Source organism: Paramormyrops kingsleyae, chromosome 18 (assembly GCF_048594095.1).
Source record: "Paramormyrops kingsleyae isolate MSU_618 chromosome 18, PKINGS_0.4, whole genome shotgun sequence".
In the NCBI taxonomy this organism is placed as follows: Eukaryota; Metazoa; Chordata; class Actinopteri; order Osteoglossiformes; family Mormyridae; genus Paramormyrops; species Paramormyrops kingsleyae.
In genome coordinates, this window is record NC_132814.1 from 5,646,826 (window position 1) to 5,662,170 (window position 15,345).

The 15,345-nt window shown below is 40.7% G+C and overlaps 1 long non-coding RNA gene and 1 other non-coding gene across 2 annotated transcripts; one reads left to right on the forward strand and one right to left on the reverse strand.

The window, feature by feature from the left end:
• Window positions 1-3,540: 3,540 nt before the first annotated feature.
• LOC111852903 (uncharacterized) lies at window positions 3,541-7,008 on the reverse strand. Its single transcript, XR_002840345.2, has 3 exons — window positions 6,747-7,008; window positions 4,518-4,620; window positions 3,541-4,353 (listed from the first exon to the last, which is right to left on the reverse strand). It is a non-coding gene; the product is annotated as an uncharacterized lncRNA (long non-coding RNA).
• An 8,123-nt stretch (window positions 7,009-15,131) lies between these two features.
• On the forward strand, window positions 15,132-15,322 carry LOC111852959 (U2 spliceosomal RNA). The gene has a single exon (XR_002840353.1). It is a non-coding gene; the product is annotated as a U2 spliceosomal RNA (small nuclear RNA).
• The last annotated feature ends 23 nt before the right edge of the window (window positions 15,323-15,345 follow it).

Here is a 15,345-nt window from a genome sequence, read left to right on the forward strand (position 1 = left end):
ACTGGCACCTAGTGGCCATTTCTTTGTAGTGTTTTCTATTTTTTCTTAATTTCTGTTTCAGGTTTATTTGTGTCGTTTCCTGGACAGCCTACATACACAGCCATATTCTGTTTGTAACAGAAATATATGGAGTATATGGAGCTCGGTGACATTCGGGATTTGGCTCGTGTGAATTGCAGTGATCTGAAAGTTGTTATCACGCTGCATCTTGATTCTGCCCTTATGGCTAATATAGTGCAGTTGCCTGTTGTAGAAATAGGGATGGGCGATTACCTATTATTTGCAACTTCATTTCATAGTAAAACTGGCTCTAAATGACAGGATAGGACCCAAAAATTCCGGCTGAACAGATTGGTTAAGACAAGACTTTATTTACATCTTTCCTGAACGGGTAGACAGGTTCAGTGGTGCATCTTACTGCAAGGTACAATACCCTCCAGAGTTTCAGCACATGTGGTAAAAATGACCCCAAAAATTAATTAAATAATGTGTTTATTGTCCGTTAGTTTCATCCAACACTCACATGATGAGAAATGGAACCTTTAAATGAAGTAAATTCATTCAAAAAAAATCCTCACAAGAAATTAAAGTTTTTTCTCAAAAGATATGTCACAATTATTGTTGCCCTAAAAATTCTCATGAACAGAATCTAATTATACCTTTTACAAGCACACTTCAGTTTTTAGCAACTCTTTGGCGGTCCTGGGAATTCTTAAGCACTGAATTGCTGTTTCCCTGGTGTAAAAAAATAAGGTAGCACATATATCAAAACCACCCCTTTAGCCTTCCATCAATATGGATAAAGCCAGAAAATTCATAAATGAAATAAGACCAAAGGTCGTTGACCTACATAAATCAGACAAAGGCTATTGAAAATACCTGCACACATCGAGAATCGTCATTTCCATTGTAAAAGATATAATTAAGATGAATTGATGAAAGGACATCAGCCTCTTCTGCATCCATACACAGTAAGGTAGATAATTCACGGGGCAAAATCTTGTCCAGGAATCTCAGTTGGACAACTGCAGCAGTAGTTTGCATTCTAGGGTTACCAGGTCTTCAAAACTACAATGAAACATCATGTCAACAATCTATCTGGCAGACTTGCTAAAAGAAAGCGTCTGCTGAGTTTTTGCAGCTGTCATTCCAGTCCACTGATATAACCCCATTGAGAATGTGTGCAGTACGCGGAAGAGACAGGTAGACAAGAGAGGTCCAAGGACTCTGAAGGATTTAGAGAGATTTTTTGGATCTAAATGTGATTTAAATGTGTTCTTCCATTTCCTTCATCATTATAAGTGAACAATTCATCATTTGAGTTTAAGATGTAGCCAATAAAGACATTTTTCATAGCCTTGTTGGTTGTTTTTATCAAGAATTCTGGAGGGCACCATAAATATGTCGATATTAATGGTATTTTTAGGCCTGTGATTGCAGTGGTGTTTTCTGTAATATCACACTATAACTTTCACATGCTGACATGGCTTATCACAGACATGATGAAGAAGTTGGGGAGTGTCAGGCAGGAGAGTAGAAGTGAATCAGGAGCAGAGCCAAACAAGAAATATGAGCATCCGGACAGGTCTTGGGTGCCGCTGAAGCCATATACATCACCATGCTCAGATCGACAAAGACAGACAGCACTCCCCCAGGACATGACTGGGAGGTGCCTTTCCCCATCTCACCCACAGCCCTACACCTCCTTGCTTCTTTACTCCTCCTGCAGCAAGGTCAAGGAATGATTCGGTCCTCCTTCATTGTGAACTGGAGTCTGGGATAGCCCACTTGCATAATGAATGAACATCAGAAGACGAAAGGCTGCAATGCTTCTCTGTTGCTGTGCCCCAAAATGCAACACCTTGTTGGTATAGCCCACCCTATGTTGGCGTAACCCCATTGCCTTGTTATAATTCACCCCATCTTAGTATATCCCCACTGTACTGGTATAAATAACCCAGTGACGGTGAAGCCATACTATGTTGATGAAGTCAATGCTGTCTTTGTATAATCCACCCTGTGTTAATATAGCCCCTTATGTTGGTATATTTCATTCTGTGTTAGTACAAACCATGGATTACCGGGATTCAGTACTCAGCCTTCAGAGTTTGTGTGGATACTTAGTCTGTGTTGGAGGGTAGAGGACTTTCCATTAACAGCAGCAGCTGGGTGCTCGTGAGACGTCATCGATTGGCTGAGATCCCCCCCCCTCCCATCGTCCCGGTTTCTATGTGTGCTTGGTCACCCATATTTACGTCTGCTATAGAATGTATATAATTATGTGGGTGTGTGAACTGGTCAAACTGGTCAATTAACACTTACTAAGCAGAAAGAGAAAAAATCCAGGCAGAACATGTTGTATTTTAGGGTTTATGTGACAGTTTTTTTATAAAATTTACATGCATTTTTTATGCCCATGTGCCAAATATTTGCTCAATAATGTGTTAAAATATTTGCCTCCATGAACACAGTCCTTTCAGTTCTTTGATTGGTTAAATGGTTTAAGAAGATCAATATCTATATAGTTTACGACACTGCTGTCAGGTGTACCTGAGGTGAAAATGACCTTTGTCCATCACTCAGGTCTTACATTTATAGCTCATATTTCATAGTGTGTAGTAGCACCAATAAAAAACCGCATAACCTACAGCGCCCCAATGTTTCCCAACAACAGATTCATTCTCATGCAGGTGTAAAACTGGCAGCCTGTGTTGTTAGTACAAACAGCACACAAAGCCACATGGTTGTTCTTTTGTTTTTAAATCCAGACACTGTGCATATAGTAAAGACCAGCATTATTTACAGCAGAAATATAACTAAAAGCAATTGATTGTATCAAAAAATGTGCAGCGCATGTAGAGAGGTAAAATGAAAAATGCTCATTAAAAATCAATTCATGAAGGCTCTGAATCCACATACCACCTGATTCATAGTCCAGTTTTGGCACTTTTCAAGCATTAAAAAAAGACTGACCTCACCCTCCACTGTGCAATCATAATGTATTCTCCATGGCCACTGCATAGCCCCACAGCTAAGGCCAGTGTCTCCCAACCTGGTCCTTGGGGACCCACAGACAGTCCATGTTTTTGCTCCCTCCCAGACAGTCCATGTTTTTGCTCCCTCCCAGCTCCCTCCCAGACAGTCCATGTTTTTGCTCCCTCCCAGCTCCCTGCCAGACAGTCCATGTTTTTGCTCCCTCCCAGACAGTCCATGTTTTTTCTCCCTCCCAGCTCCCTGCCAGACAGTCCATGTTTTTGCTCCCTCCCAGCTTCCTGTCAGACAGTCCACGTTTGGGAACTGGGAGTGAGCAAAAATGCGGATTGTCTGTAGGTCCCCAAGGATCAGATTTGGGGAACACAGCCTATGGGTAGGGCATGTAGTGAGGTACAGGGACCCACTGAACTTCCAGACCATTCCATTTGTGGCATCTGAGGAAGAAACACGTCTAACCCCCTGGAGATACATGTCTCCAGGGGGTTAGCATGAACAGCACTATTTAAATCCACCCACCAGAGCAAACAAATCAAAGTGACGACGGCAAGCTTGGTAGCTCTTTATTTCACAGATGACACAGCCCAGAGACTGCAGAGGGTGTACCCATGGGAAATAGGGAGTCATCCCAACAGGAGAGGCCTACACATCTCAGTTACACACACACACATACATAAATTATACAAATTTTAGTAACCGAGTCACTATGGCAACTCAGGAGTTTGTTTGTCTGCGTTTCCTCCCACGGTCCAAAGACATGCCGTTAGGCTAAAAGGTCTCTCTCTGTTACCCACAGAATATGGCTGTGCGTATGTATCTGCATGTAGGCTTTGTGTTACGGACTGGCATACCATCCAGGATGTACCCCAACCTTGTCTAATATGCTGCCTGAGATAGACTCCAGGCCCTGCTGCACCCCAAACCAAGATAAACAGTTAGATGAATGCATGACGGGGTATATGTGGACACTTCTATGCAGCTGGCCTAGCCTCTCAGTGGCGGCCTCTTCAGGCGGTCCCTGTCACTGTAGCAGCTCACACCTCAGGCCCATGGCCGACTGAGGGTTGCTTAATGAGTCCTGCCCTATAAGTTGTATTAGTAGCCACCCTTTGACCCCAAATGCAGGAGTAGCTTCAGGGGCTGTGAACTTGCATTAGTAACAGTCCCGGGTCCTTCCGGTCGTCCAATGGGGACGTCAGTTGGTGGAATCAATGACGTTACCGTCCAGCCGGTGTCGAAGACAGATGACGGCTTTGTGAGTCAGGCAGACGTGCCGAGCCTCCCGCGAGCTCCTCTGCACTCCCTCATCGTGCCATGCTGGGGCAACAGGCGACTGTGGTTTCTCTTCTTGCAGGGAGGTGTCTGAGGAAGGTGGTTAGAAATAAAGACCAGCATCCTTAGGCTTTGTAGGATAGTCACATGCTGCCTATTTATAACCAAATCCCAGGTGCTTGCATGACAGATTCCAGCTAACAAGGTGCTCCAGTCAGAGATTTACATTTTGCTGCAGAACCTGGTGCCCCTACCTGTGCGGATGGTGCTTTGCCTACTCTTGCTCCTCTCCTTGGAGTTCCTGGACCAGGGAAAGCACTGCAGCACTTTCACACCCATGGTTGTGGGAAGAAGCAGCTGGAAGGGGGGGGGGGGGGGGGGGGCACTGATTAACTTTTTCTTCTGTCAAATGTATCGAAAGCATGAGCTTTAAATAGGACAAGGTGGTGAAGTGCTACAAAGCCGAGGAATATCCTGCCGTGAATATGTGCACCTTTCAGCAGAACCTCCCAAGAGAACTGAGACTGAGACTGCACACTCAGGAACAGGGCAGAAATCGGAGCCAGAACCAGAACCTATTATCATTCCCAGACAGCTGTGACTACTGTGTGCCCTTTGTATGAATTCCTTTGTATGAATTTTCTTTTTGGGAAATATAATGTTTATTCTTAACAAAATCCATGTGCTAGATATTCTTTCAGCCAAAGTATAATTTTTAAGTTATTTGCATTTGCATATGTCCTAGTACATTTCTTATTTCCCCAATCCTTTGTCCATTTTTCGGCTGACCTGGTCTAAGGTTGCACTTATTTTAGCACAGTCCGTCACGAGCAGCATCACAGGGCTACCATTCGTTCAAATGAAAGTTATGCTCCAATTTAGACGTAGCATCGCTGGTAATCTTTCAGATCAAGTTTGAAGTCTATTGTCAGATTTACTTAGTAAAATGTGACACTCATTTGCATGCCTTAATAAACACGCAATAAATCGCAGCGTCAGATAAGCTAACAACGTCAAAAGTAACAGTAAGACATAAAATACACAAAAGAAATAATACAAAGCAATATCACAAAAAGAAATGCCAAATGAATGGCGATTATAAAATACTATAGCGTGTCCTTATATTTTATGATAAACAGCAATTTATAGCTGTTTAATAGGTAAAAGCTTAATGGCAATTGCGTATAGAATCTCTTTCTGAGCTTTGCGGTGCAGTTTTAATACTCTTAAAATAGAGCGAACGGTCGGTTAGTCATTAAGCAAGATGAGGTCTGGAAATTAAGTTCTTTATTTACTTATCTAGGGCACCGACGCTCCTAGATTTTGACGAATTGAACGCTGCTGGATCCGAATAGACGGCAGAAGAACGTCACACGGAGCAGCAAATGGCTGTATGACCAGACGTGACTCAAAGCACGTATATATGTACAATTCCAGAGCTCCCTGCTGCCCGCTTGGGGAGAGTCGCAGCCTAGCGCTGTGATTTACTGTATGTTTGTTATTAAAAGGCAGTGACGTTCATAATCGGCATTATTTCTGTTGCCCCCGTTAAATACACGATCTCACTTTAATCGCCGATAACCCTGTACAATACGTGTAATCCTGAACGCTATTATTTCACCATACTGGACCAGATTAGCCTAAAGATATTTTAATAACGTATTAATATATTTTAGTATTATTAAGATTAATCCAGTTTTCTTCCATAGATACACCAAAAGCAGGAGTGGAGATTTCAGGTCCAGAGAGTACAAATCCAGACCAAGATTTTGTTTCAACCAACCAGTTGAGCATAAAGAGTCACGGTCAGAGAGTGCTCAACTGGCTGGTTGGATCAAAATCTTGGTCTGGATTTATACTCTCTGGACCTGAAATCTCCACCTCTGACTAAAAGTGTCCTTAACCTTCCATCCGTCTTTCAGATTTTTGTCATGGACATGATCTAAATTCGTCCCAAGCAGCATGGGGGACATGTAGGGACAGGGCACACACACGCACACACTCACACACTTCGGCCACATCGGGGACTACAATTAACCGGACTGAGCGTGCTCTACCGATACGCCTTCGACTTAAAAACTCCTTCATATAATTTGGCATTTCATAACATAACGATGAGGACATAAGGACCTCAAATCAAAAGTCCCGCTGCTGTTTCCGTAATTTTGGTATTTGCTTAAAAACTACACCACTGAGCTATGCAGCTTTTAGTAAAATGTTTGGTAGGCTATATTGAACAGCTGGAAAACATCGCATTATTTCACAATGCATTGCACTTGTTAATTTTCAATGTAATTTAGATTAATATGAAATCATCATACAACAAATATCTGATATTAAAATATGTTAGGTTCCGCATCCAGTTTGGAAATCTATTCAGGGAAATTATTTGGTTTCATCGCCAAGCCACTGAAACATAAACTTAATATACTGATTGATTTAACGCGGGATATCGTAACAAAACAAAACCAAAGTTAACTTACCTCTAACAGAGGCGAGTACTGTAGCAGTGAACGTCTGTCTCGTCAACTTACTTCGTCCTCAGCTACTGTCAACAAACAGATCGTTGTCCAAACTGAACAGTTTCTGTTCTCTCTATCGTGGTGCCCTTTTTATAACCAGAGCTCAATAATGCAGTCCTTTCAAACGAAACCGATTGTGTGTCAGTTCAGGGTTTTGTAAGATTGTGCACTGAAACATGCAAACATGGAAAATCCCTCCCAGGCGCGTGGAGCAGTCAAGCCTTTAAATGGCTTATCCCCTGCGCGTGGCCATGTGACGACACGCCCCCCAAATCGTCAACCCTCTAGAATAGGATAGACGCCTACGTACCTGGAGGACGCTTGCACTGTAAACACACCCGCAGTACATTCTGACTCTCAATTAGGCCTACATGTTTACTAACAGATGCCTTTAATGTGTTATTCCCGTCTTTTATGATCATTTTGGCCTACATTTGCACATCATGTCCGGTGGGTTTATTTTGCTCCCTATATATTTTGGTTTATTTTGGGATATTTAAAATGTTGTTGTCTCTAAGGGTCCATCGCGATAGTTTCATAAGGAACTTCTTTTACACCGTCCCAGTGCTGCGACTATAAATAATGCGGTGCAGACGGATTACAAGTTGACCGTGAACCCTAGTTATCATCTCTATCCACACTCCAGAATTCAGGCAGAAATGAAAGTTGTCTGCTGTGTGGGCTGTAGGTATATATCAGTGCGAGCTAACCGTCAACGGTGTCCATTCTTCCAGTCATTTCCAGAAATCATTTCCTGGAACTGTTGATCCTCATCTGATGATTAAGATGGAAAACAGAAATTACAGAATTATAATTGGACTTAGCTTCATGTAGCATCTCAGTACCTAGTTAAGAGTTTTTAACTGCACCCATTTACACTGTTTATTTTTATTTACACAGTCTTTCATTTTCTGTTACTCAACAGATACCTCACTAACACATGCACGGCACTTACTGTCTTAGATATTTAATCACCTCTTTGACACTGAAAAACTCACAGAGAGATGAGACTACAGATTTCACATATTCGATCATGCTGCCACCCTAACACAACGCAACATCTAGCCTTGTTGTTGATGTGATCAATGGACGGTTTTGGAGTGATGGCCAAATTTCCTGTATTTTTGACCCCACTAGATGACGTTCCTGGTTTGCTTTAGGGCAGAAATGAGCCCTTTTTTTGAATAGAGAGCACCATCTAGTGGTGTCAGAAAATATAGCAATTGGTTCATGAAGCTTCATTTGGCCATCACTACTGTTTTGGACTGAGTGCCTTTATACTAAACAGAAATGACAAGAACATTGATAAAGACCAAAGGCACATGGAACAACGAGTGGCACACTGGCTATAAGAGTAGTGCCATCCATTCTGCTGGAGTAACGTCCAGCTGACATATTAACATTGCAGATATTCTGTCTGATTTTATCCACAGCGCAATGGACATGAATAATACAAATCATGTTTGATTGGTCAGTTTTCCACCAGGTTGTGGAACGCTGGGGGTTTTGGGGAGGGGTTAGTTAATTATAAAATGAATTATGTATTTTCATGCCACGTTTTCCTTTTTTTTTTACGATCCCTAATGTTCACATGTCCTGATCGCATCTTATTATTAAAACCTTATGAAACTTATTAAATCCATCCTGCTCACTGATCTGCAGCCAGCACCCTCATTCGACAAGAGTTATGTTTTACAAGCAACACCCCACACCCCCCTGATCAACAAGTTGTACTGCCAACAGCAACCAATGACCAATGAGAATTGGGCTTCAGAAACCCAACTTAAGCCACAGTAAGTCTGGCCCCAGCCCTCTGAACCAGGCACGTAGCCACATAATATAATTACAGGTTTGGGCCTCCCATGAAATTTACTATTTTCCTCTCGAAATCTTCTGCACCCCTTTGAAATTGATTTCTGACTACTGTCTGTTTTGTGCTGACATACCATTAACCCTACAGCTGGTTAGTATAGCCTGACTGGGTTTGACTGGTTCAAGTTGCTCTCAGCTAGTTTCTGTCTTTGGAAAGCACATTCTGGGCTGCTCCTCCCACCTCAAGGTTCACACGTCTCCCCTCCTTTCCCTCCCTCCCCTCTCGCTGTTTACAGTCTTCTACATCAAAGAACAGAGCAGAACATCCATTGATCTTTTCACCACCATGGTACACAAGGTCCACTTCTCCCTGTAGGTCTATACAGCTCCGTCAAAGTGGGCTTTAACCATATTTAGCCTTGTGATTTAAATGTGAACATAATATGTTTATTATAATATTTCAGCACATTGCGCTATACATTGTTTATTCAAGTTCTGAATTTTAATGTAATTAATTCTGATGAGGTCAATGTGATTTTTATTGTCACTGTTCACAGGGGCAGCAAAAATTAGTTTAGCAGCACTTTGAGTAAAAAAATATGCAAAAGTGCAAACAATATATAAACAGTAGGCCTACACAAACAAGCATACACTCAACGTATATGTAAACATACACACATGCATTGCACAACATATACAGTACATGTAAAAATGCAGTGTAAATATAAATTATGCAACATACAGAAATAATATTTTAATTAGTGCAAAATTGACGCAAAATTGATGCCAGCATGGTAAACTGCCCCTAGTCAGTACACACTGAACCACGGGGAAAAAAACTCTTAAATCTGTGCAGAGAAAGATGTTTTTCCAGTTTGGTTGTGCAGGCATGAAAAGACTTGTAACGTTTCCCAGATGGCCGGATCGAGTTCGAACAGGAATGGATTTTGTCTTTTATGATGCTGAGAGCTTTACGGCAGCAGCGGCTGGTGTTAATATCGTTCAGGGGCACGTTTACCAAAGGTTCCAGTTAGCAACCATTTAGTTGCATTACTTATGTGGTCGTTTCTTTTTAATAAAACAAGTCTCACTGATTTTCAATGTGGGCAGGACATAATGCTTTTGTATTTGTTTGGCGCCATCATGTGGTCGCGTGACGTGCATGTATTGCAGATGCGATTCTACTGAGGCCGCGAGCATGAGGCCGCTCTACGTGACTCCGGTCATGAACAACGCAACTCCGCCCATTTTGAAAACGTGCGGGGATGCGTACTTCAAAGAAAGAAATATTATAATAATGTCTCTGTTGTTATACTATTAGGCCATGGACGAAAACGCAACGTTACAAAATGCGTGTCAATGTAAATTAATTAGAATAAGTATAAAACGTAAAAAAGATGTCCCTCATGTCATTTATCTTTTGTTGGAGACAGTCTGTTTATTGTCCACATTTCATATTGTTTATGCTCAGTATGTTTTAAATCGTGTTAGTGCTGGTGTTTATGCTCCAAGTTTATTACTGGATAATACAGGGTTCGTATCCTGGGGAGGGAATGTGAGCCTTTGTCCACTGGAGGCACCGGAGCTCAGAGTGCAGTGATCCACCTTGAGGGGAAAGAGAGAGACAATGCCACCATCTGCTTCTCCAGGCAGGCCTGCTCACACCTGCCAAATCACATGTCTTTTTGTGAGATCTCCTCACAGAAACAAATTCACGCATCATTTCATTGAGATCCCACTATAGAAAAGCGAGCTGTGCATATTTTTGCATAAAACAGAGGATGTGAATTCTGAAGAGCACGAAAATGACCATTTCTTCTGTTATTGCAGCTGTAGTATCAACTAAATGCTACTGGTGTACCATGTGCTCAGTTCTGTCAGTGTAAAAATGGAATCTCACCTACTTATTTATGTGCATGTTCAGTGCTTCCATTCTCCAGGGTCCCTAATCCCACCTATCTTGATGGGCAATAACTCAGCTGTATGATTCCACCTGTGCTGAATTATTCACCTTTAAACCTTATTTGTTCCACCTTCACCATATCACATACTTTCATGTTATTTGTGTATTTAAGGATAGAGAAAGAATGCATATAGCATTTCATTGGGAGAAGGGTGCTTTCAAAAAAACTTGGCTGTTGATCTCAGATTCAGCTTATTTGTCTGATGTTGCCCCGGACTTTCACAGTAAGGGGCAGGGACAGAGAAACACAAACCCAGGACAGCATGTGAGTTCAGTGTCTCACTGGTCATCTGTGGATCCTACTCTGCATGGAGGCCTCATGCAGATACAGTTCCTTTTAAGCTCCACGGAATGAATGCTGCTACAAATACAGCTGTGGACACATTCATCTTCCGCCTCAAGCCACTGTTGACATTTCTCTCTCTCTCTTCCGCTTTTGCAGATCCCCGGATTCACATACTCTCAGTCCTGTTGTAAATAAGACACAGATGGAAGAACACTGACAACCTACACCACAGACAGATTTAGGTGTGTGTGCTATACAGAGGTGCACCCAGGCCGGTTCAGAGGCCAATGGACTTTACAGTGGCCCTTGAATATATAAAATGATAAAATTATATAATGCAAGGGTGATATTGTGTCAGGGGGGCCCAGAGTTGCTAGCTACGGCCCAGCCCAATACTTGTAGCAGCTCAGACTATAAGTGTTTGTGAGATTACATTCACTTTTATTTATTTAGTAGATGCTTTTGTCCAAAGCTTTATACAAGTGAGGCAACTGATACATTACTACTAATATGTTTTTCTGAGATTTTTCTTGAAAGGTAAAAATAACACAGTGCATATAGGTTCAACATTCTGCCATAAAACAAAGACAGAAGGTATTAAACATGTCTGGTTTTCGACACTAACATATATTAAATTATACGAAGCAAGTTTATATCCTGCCTGATGAGTTGCTATCTGCCTGAGATCTGGTGAGGCTCATCAAAGACCAGGTAGGATAGTAAACCTGCTGGAAACCAGCACTCCAGGATCAGGGTTGCCTACCCCCGATTTAAAGGTTGTAATTCCCTTGGTGGGAGTTGTGGCTGCCCATGCTTCACGCCCCTCAAACATCTTTGACTGTAATCAGTTATTACATTTCAAAATGAAGCCGCATACTGGTTACAATGGTCAGCAGATTATTAAACTTTGTGGTCCTCTGAATATTCTTAATTATGAAACCATCTGCAGAGTTTTGTTTTGACTTTGGGAACAAGATGTGCCAAACAAACAGGAATATTTGTGGCTGACAATGGGTATAATACATGCCTATGTAAACAGAATGGCCAGCCCAGTTTCTCCTACAGAGAACAGACTGTTTTGTGCTGTTGTGTGCAAGAAGACTCGACCGGTCTTTGACGCAAATTTTCACACAGTTGTTGACAACACACTTAAGTGCGCGGCGCTTTTAACCGTTTCGTGTGGTGTTAGTAGTTCTCGTAATAGCCGATAGGGGTCGCTTCAGTTAGTTAATGTTGAGGCCATTCGCTTGTGTTGAGGGTGTAGCCTGCCTGAGCACACAGGTAAATTTATGTTACTCGGGTGTTTTGTCATAAAAATTGCAAAATTTTATTAGAAGTTTGCAATTTGTTTGGTTTATGATTTAATTTGAAAAAGACTCAAGTTTGGGCAGTATACTCTGTACCAAGGTCGAGACTTTACTAATTACCCGTAGGTTAAAAGTAATTATAGAGTTATGACAATGCGCATATGCCGTCAATTGCCGAAGGTTATTATTGAATTGCATTTTCATTCAATCAATTACTTTAATTAATTAAAGTAGGGCACAAAAATATTAGGCGTGAACACTGAACACGGCGTCATAAGAGCTTCGCCAGTCGGTAATCATGAGAGACTTGTGACGACATTACTCATTTTTAGCGCCTTAATTGATAACCTTGGTGTGTTTGCATTCCTTTTTTCTTTGGACTGTTAAAGATATTTCACTGAACTCCACGTACAACTCGTAGTACAAATAGACTCACACGCCACGGGCTAAACCATGTGATTTCTGATTACGAGGGCGCTTGTTTCTTCTTTTTAATCATGGATAAAATCGTCAGTATAAACGCCTGAAATAGTTTATGTAATACAAAACACCAGGCCTGCTTTTACCCGCCATCATACCCGATATTTATGGTTTCATAAATGTTGGTATGAAACGGACCACAAACGTGGGTTAACAATAGTTTTTGTTTATATATATTTTTGCGAAAAAGGATTATGACTTAAAAAACATGGTCTGCGCATATTCCTATTACCTTCGTATGCACGGGTCTTGTGGCAGTATGGAAGCCTTTTCTGGCCTAGTTGAGGGGTCCTTCTAACTTTTAATGGAAGTGTGAGAAGAGAGCGGCGGTACCAGTTGTGCGGGGTACCTAGGGGATATTCATTTTTCTCAATTTGCTTTTGGTTGATTGTACCCTACTGGGAAAATTTATACAGTGGCGGCTCCAATGAACTTTTAGGGATGAGGCAGGACTCTGCTTTTAAACAGCTGTATTCTGCGGAACTTTACTGTGTCGAGTGCTAAATAGGTGATTGAACTTCCCGGAATCGACATTTTTTCCATAGAAATTACGAGTTTTCTTAGTTAAAATCGTTTTCTTTATTGAACAGATTTAAAATTCTACTGTACTTTTTACTACTGTAAAAATTTATGGAGTTACCAAGTCTATATAATAGGATTTGTAGACATTCGTTCAATTGTAGGTGATTACACCTACATAACATGATAGTCGCGTCATAAACTGTGAAGCATTTTATGATCGACGTCACTCGAAGCCAGCGAAGCCCACCCTTGGCACTGGCACTGAATTTCGGATAGTGGTGCCTATATGAAATGGAAATACAGCAAAACATTGTTGGCAATAGGGCTAGCAGTTGAAATGAACTTGTATAAAATTCGAAAATGTTTACTTTGCTTACCATTGTGGTATGTTTATTGGGGCAGGTGTATATATTAAGTTTTTTTTTCTTTTTTTGCAGGATCCTCTCTAGCTGTTCTGTGCGTTTGTTGATGAAGCGGACTGGTCTGAAAACCATATTTATTTCCTGTCCGGGGAATGCAATACGTGGCTAAAGTGCTTACCAATAACATGGAGAATTGTTAATACCAAACCCACTAAACGCATAAGAGTAATTGTTGTACATGTGCAGGCATATATATTTGTGTGGGTGTAGTCTTACTTTAATTTAGTGTTTATAAAAGGTATATATTTTATTGCTCACTAATGTATTTTCGGAGTATATTAGTTAATATTTTTAGTATAAACTGTCAGTCATAATATAACCTGTCTGTGTATTTGAGAAGACGTTTGTAAGCTTAAGAAGTAGGCCACGTAGGCTAATCCACGGCTATTGCTCTGCATTTAAAAACAGGTCTTGTAAAATGGTTTTCGCCTGCAGGCTCCTTATTCCATAAAAAGGAGAAAATGATCACATGCATTAAATATGGAGACAGTAGTACAACTGAAATCTAGAATATTATTAGGACAAAACAGGTTTGTTTATAACCATTGCTGTCTCATGCTGCATCTCAAGTTACTGTGTGGTTCCTATGGTGATGTAATTGACTCTTCACTGTCCAATCGGCAGACAGTTTATAAGTATGAATTGGCCAATTGCAGCAGAGGGGTAGGATTTGTTAGAACGCCACTATGGGGGAAAAATGCGTCCATCCCCCGACATCCAGGAAGCGGAAGTTAGATATGCAAGTACAGTTGCATTGTTGGATCACGATTTAGGAGGAATTTGTTTAAATATAACTAATTTGAGTTATTTTGTTTTATATTAATCACATAACCAGAAATATCTAGTATTGACATTCAGGCTAACATATTTTATAGAGATAGATAAAACCCATCCATGAACTGAAACTTTATAGCTGGGAAAGGCTTCTGGCTCGGTTCCATGACCCAGCATAGCTTCTCGGCCTTTTGGTTAAAATCAAGTGTAATATAATCTTAGCTAGATTTTGATGGTATGTGAATGTATTTCTTGTTTTTATTGCCTTTTTTGCTTAGTTTATGATGAATGGGTCTGCAGATATTTTGTTTAATACAATTTTAAAATGTCTTATTGTATTGGCATTGATTTGTATAATATGGGAAAATTTCAGCCTTTTATATTATGACTATCCCTCGGTATTATTGTTTTAGTTGGAAAAGGTTGTTTTAAATTTCCTTGTTGACAGTGCCAATTTTATAAGTGCAGATTTTATGTGTTTAAATGGTTGTGCAGAACATTTTAATCAAGTATTTAAAAACAAAAATCTGTTCTTATCACATTAGATATTGTGTTTGTTTAATAATATTTTAAGAATGTTTTATTATTAATGAATTATTGTGTTGGCATTGATTTGATTGATATGGGAAAATTTCAGCCTTTTATTTTATGACTATCCCTGAATATTACTGTTTTAGTAGGAAAAGGTTGTTTTATATTTCCTTGTTGACAGTGCCAATTTTAAAAGTGCAGTTTTTATTATATGTCTTAATGTATTTGTGTCTATGTAAATGGTTGTGCAGAACTGTCAAAGTATTTTGGGAAAAAAAAAAATCTGTTCTTATCAGTTTAATATCTGATACGTCCCCTATCTGGGGACCATATACAGTATTAAATTGATTTTTGGAACAGGGAGATGGAATAGGGGCTTGCTCCGTCCACTCCATGCATCAACCTGGTATTGCAGTGTCTCCAGGAATGGTGCACCCTTTTTCAGGGGAAAAGTATGGTGAAA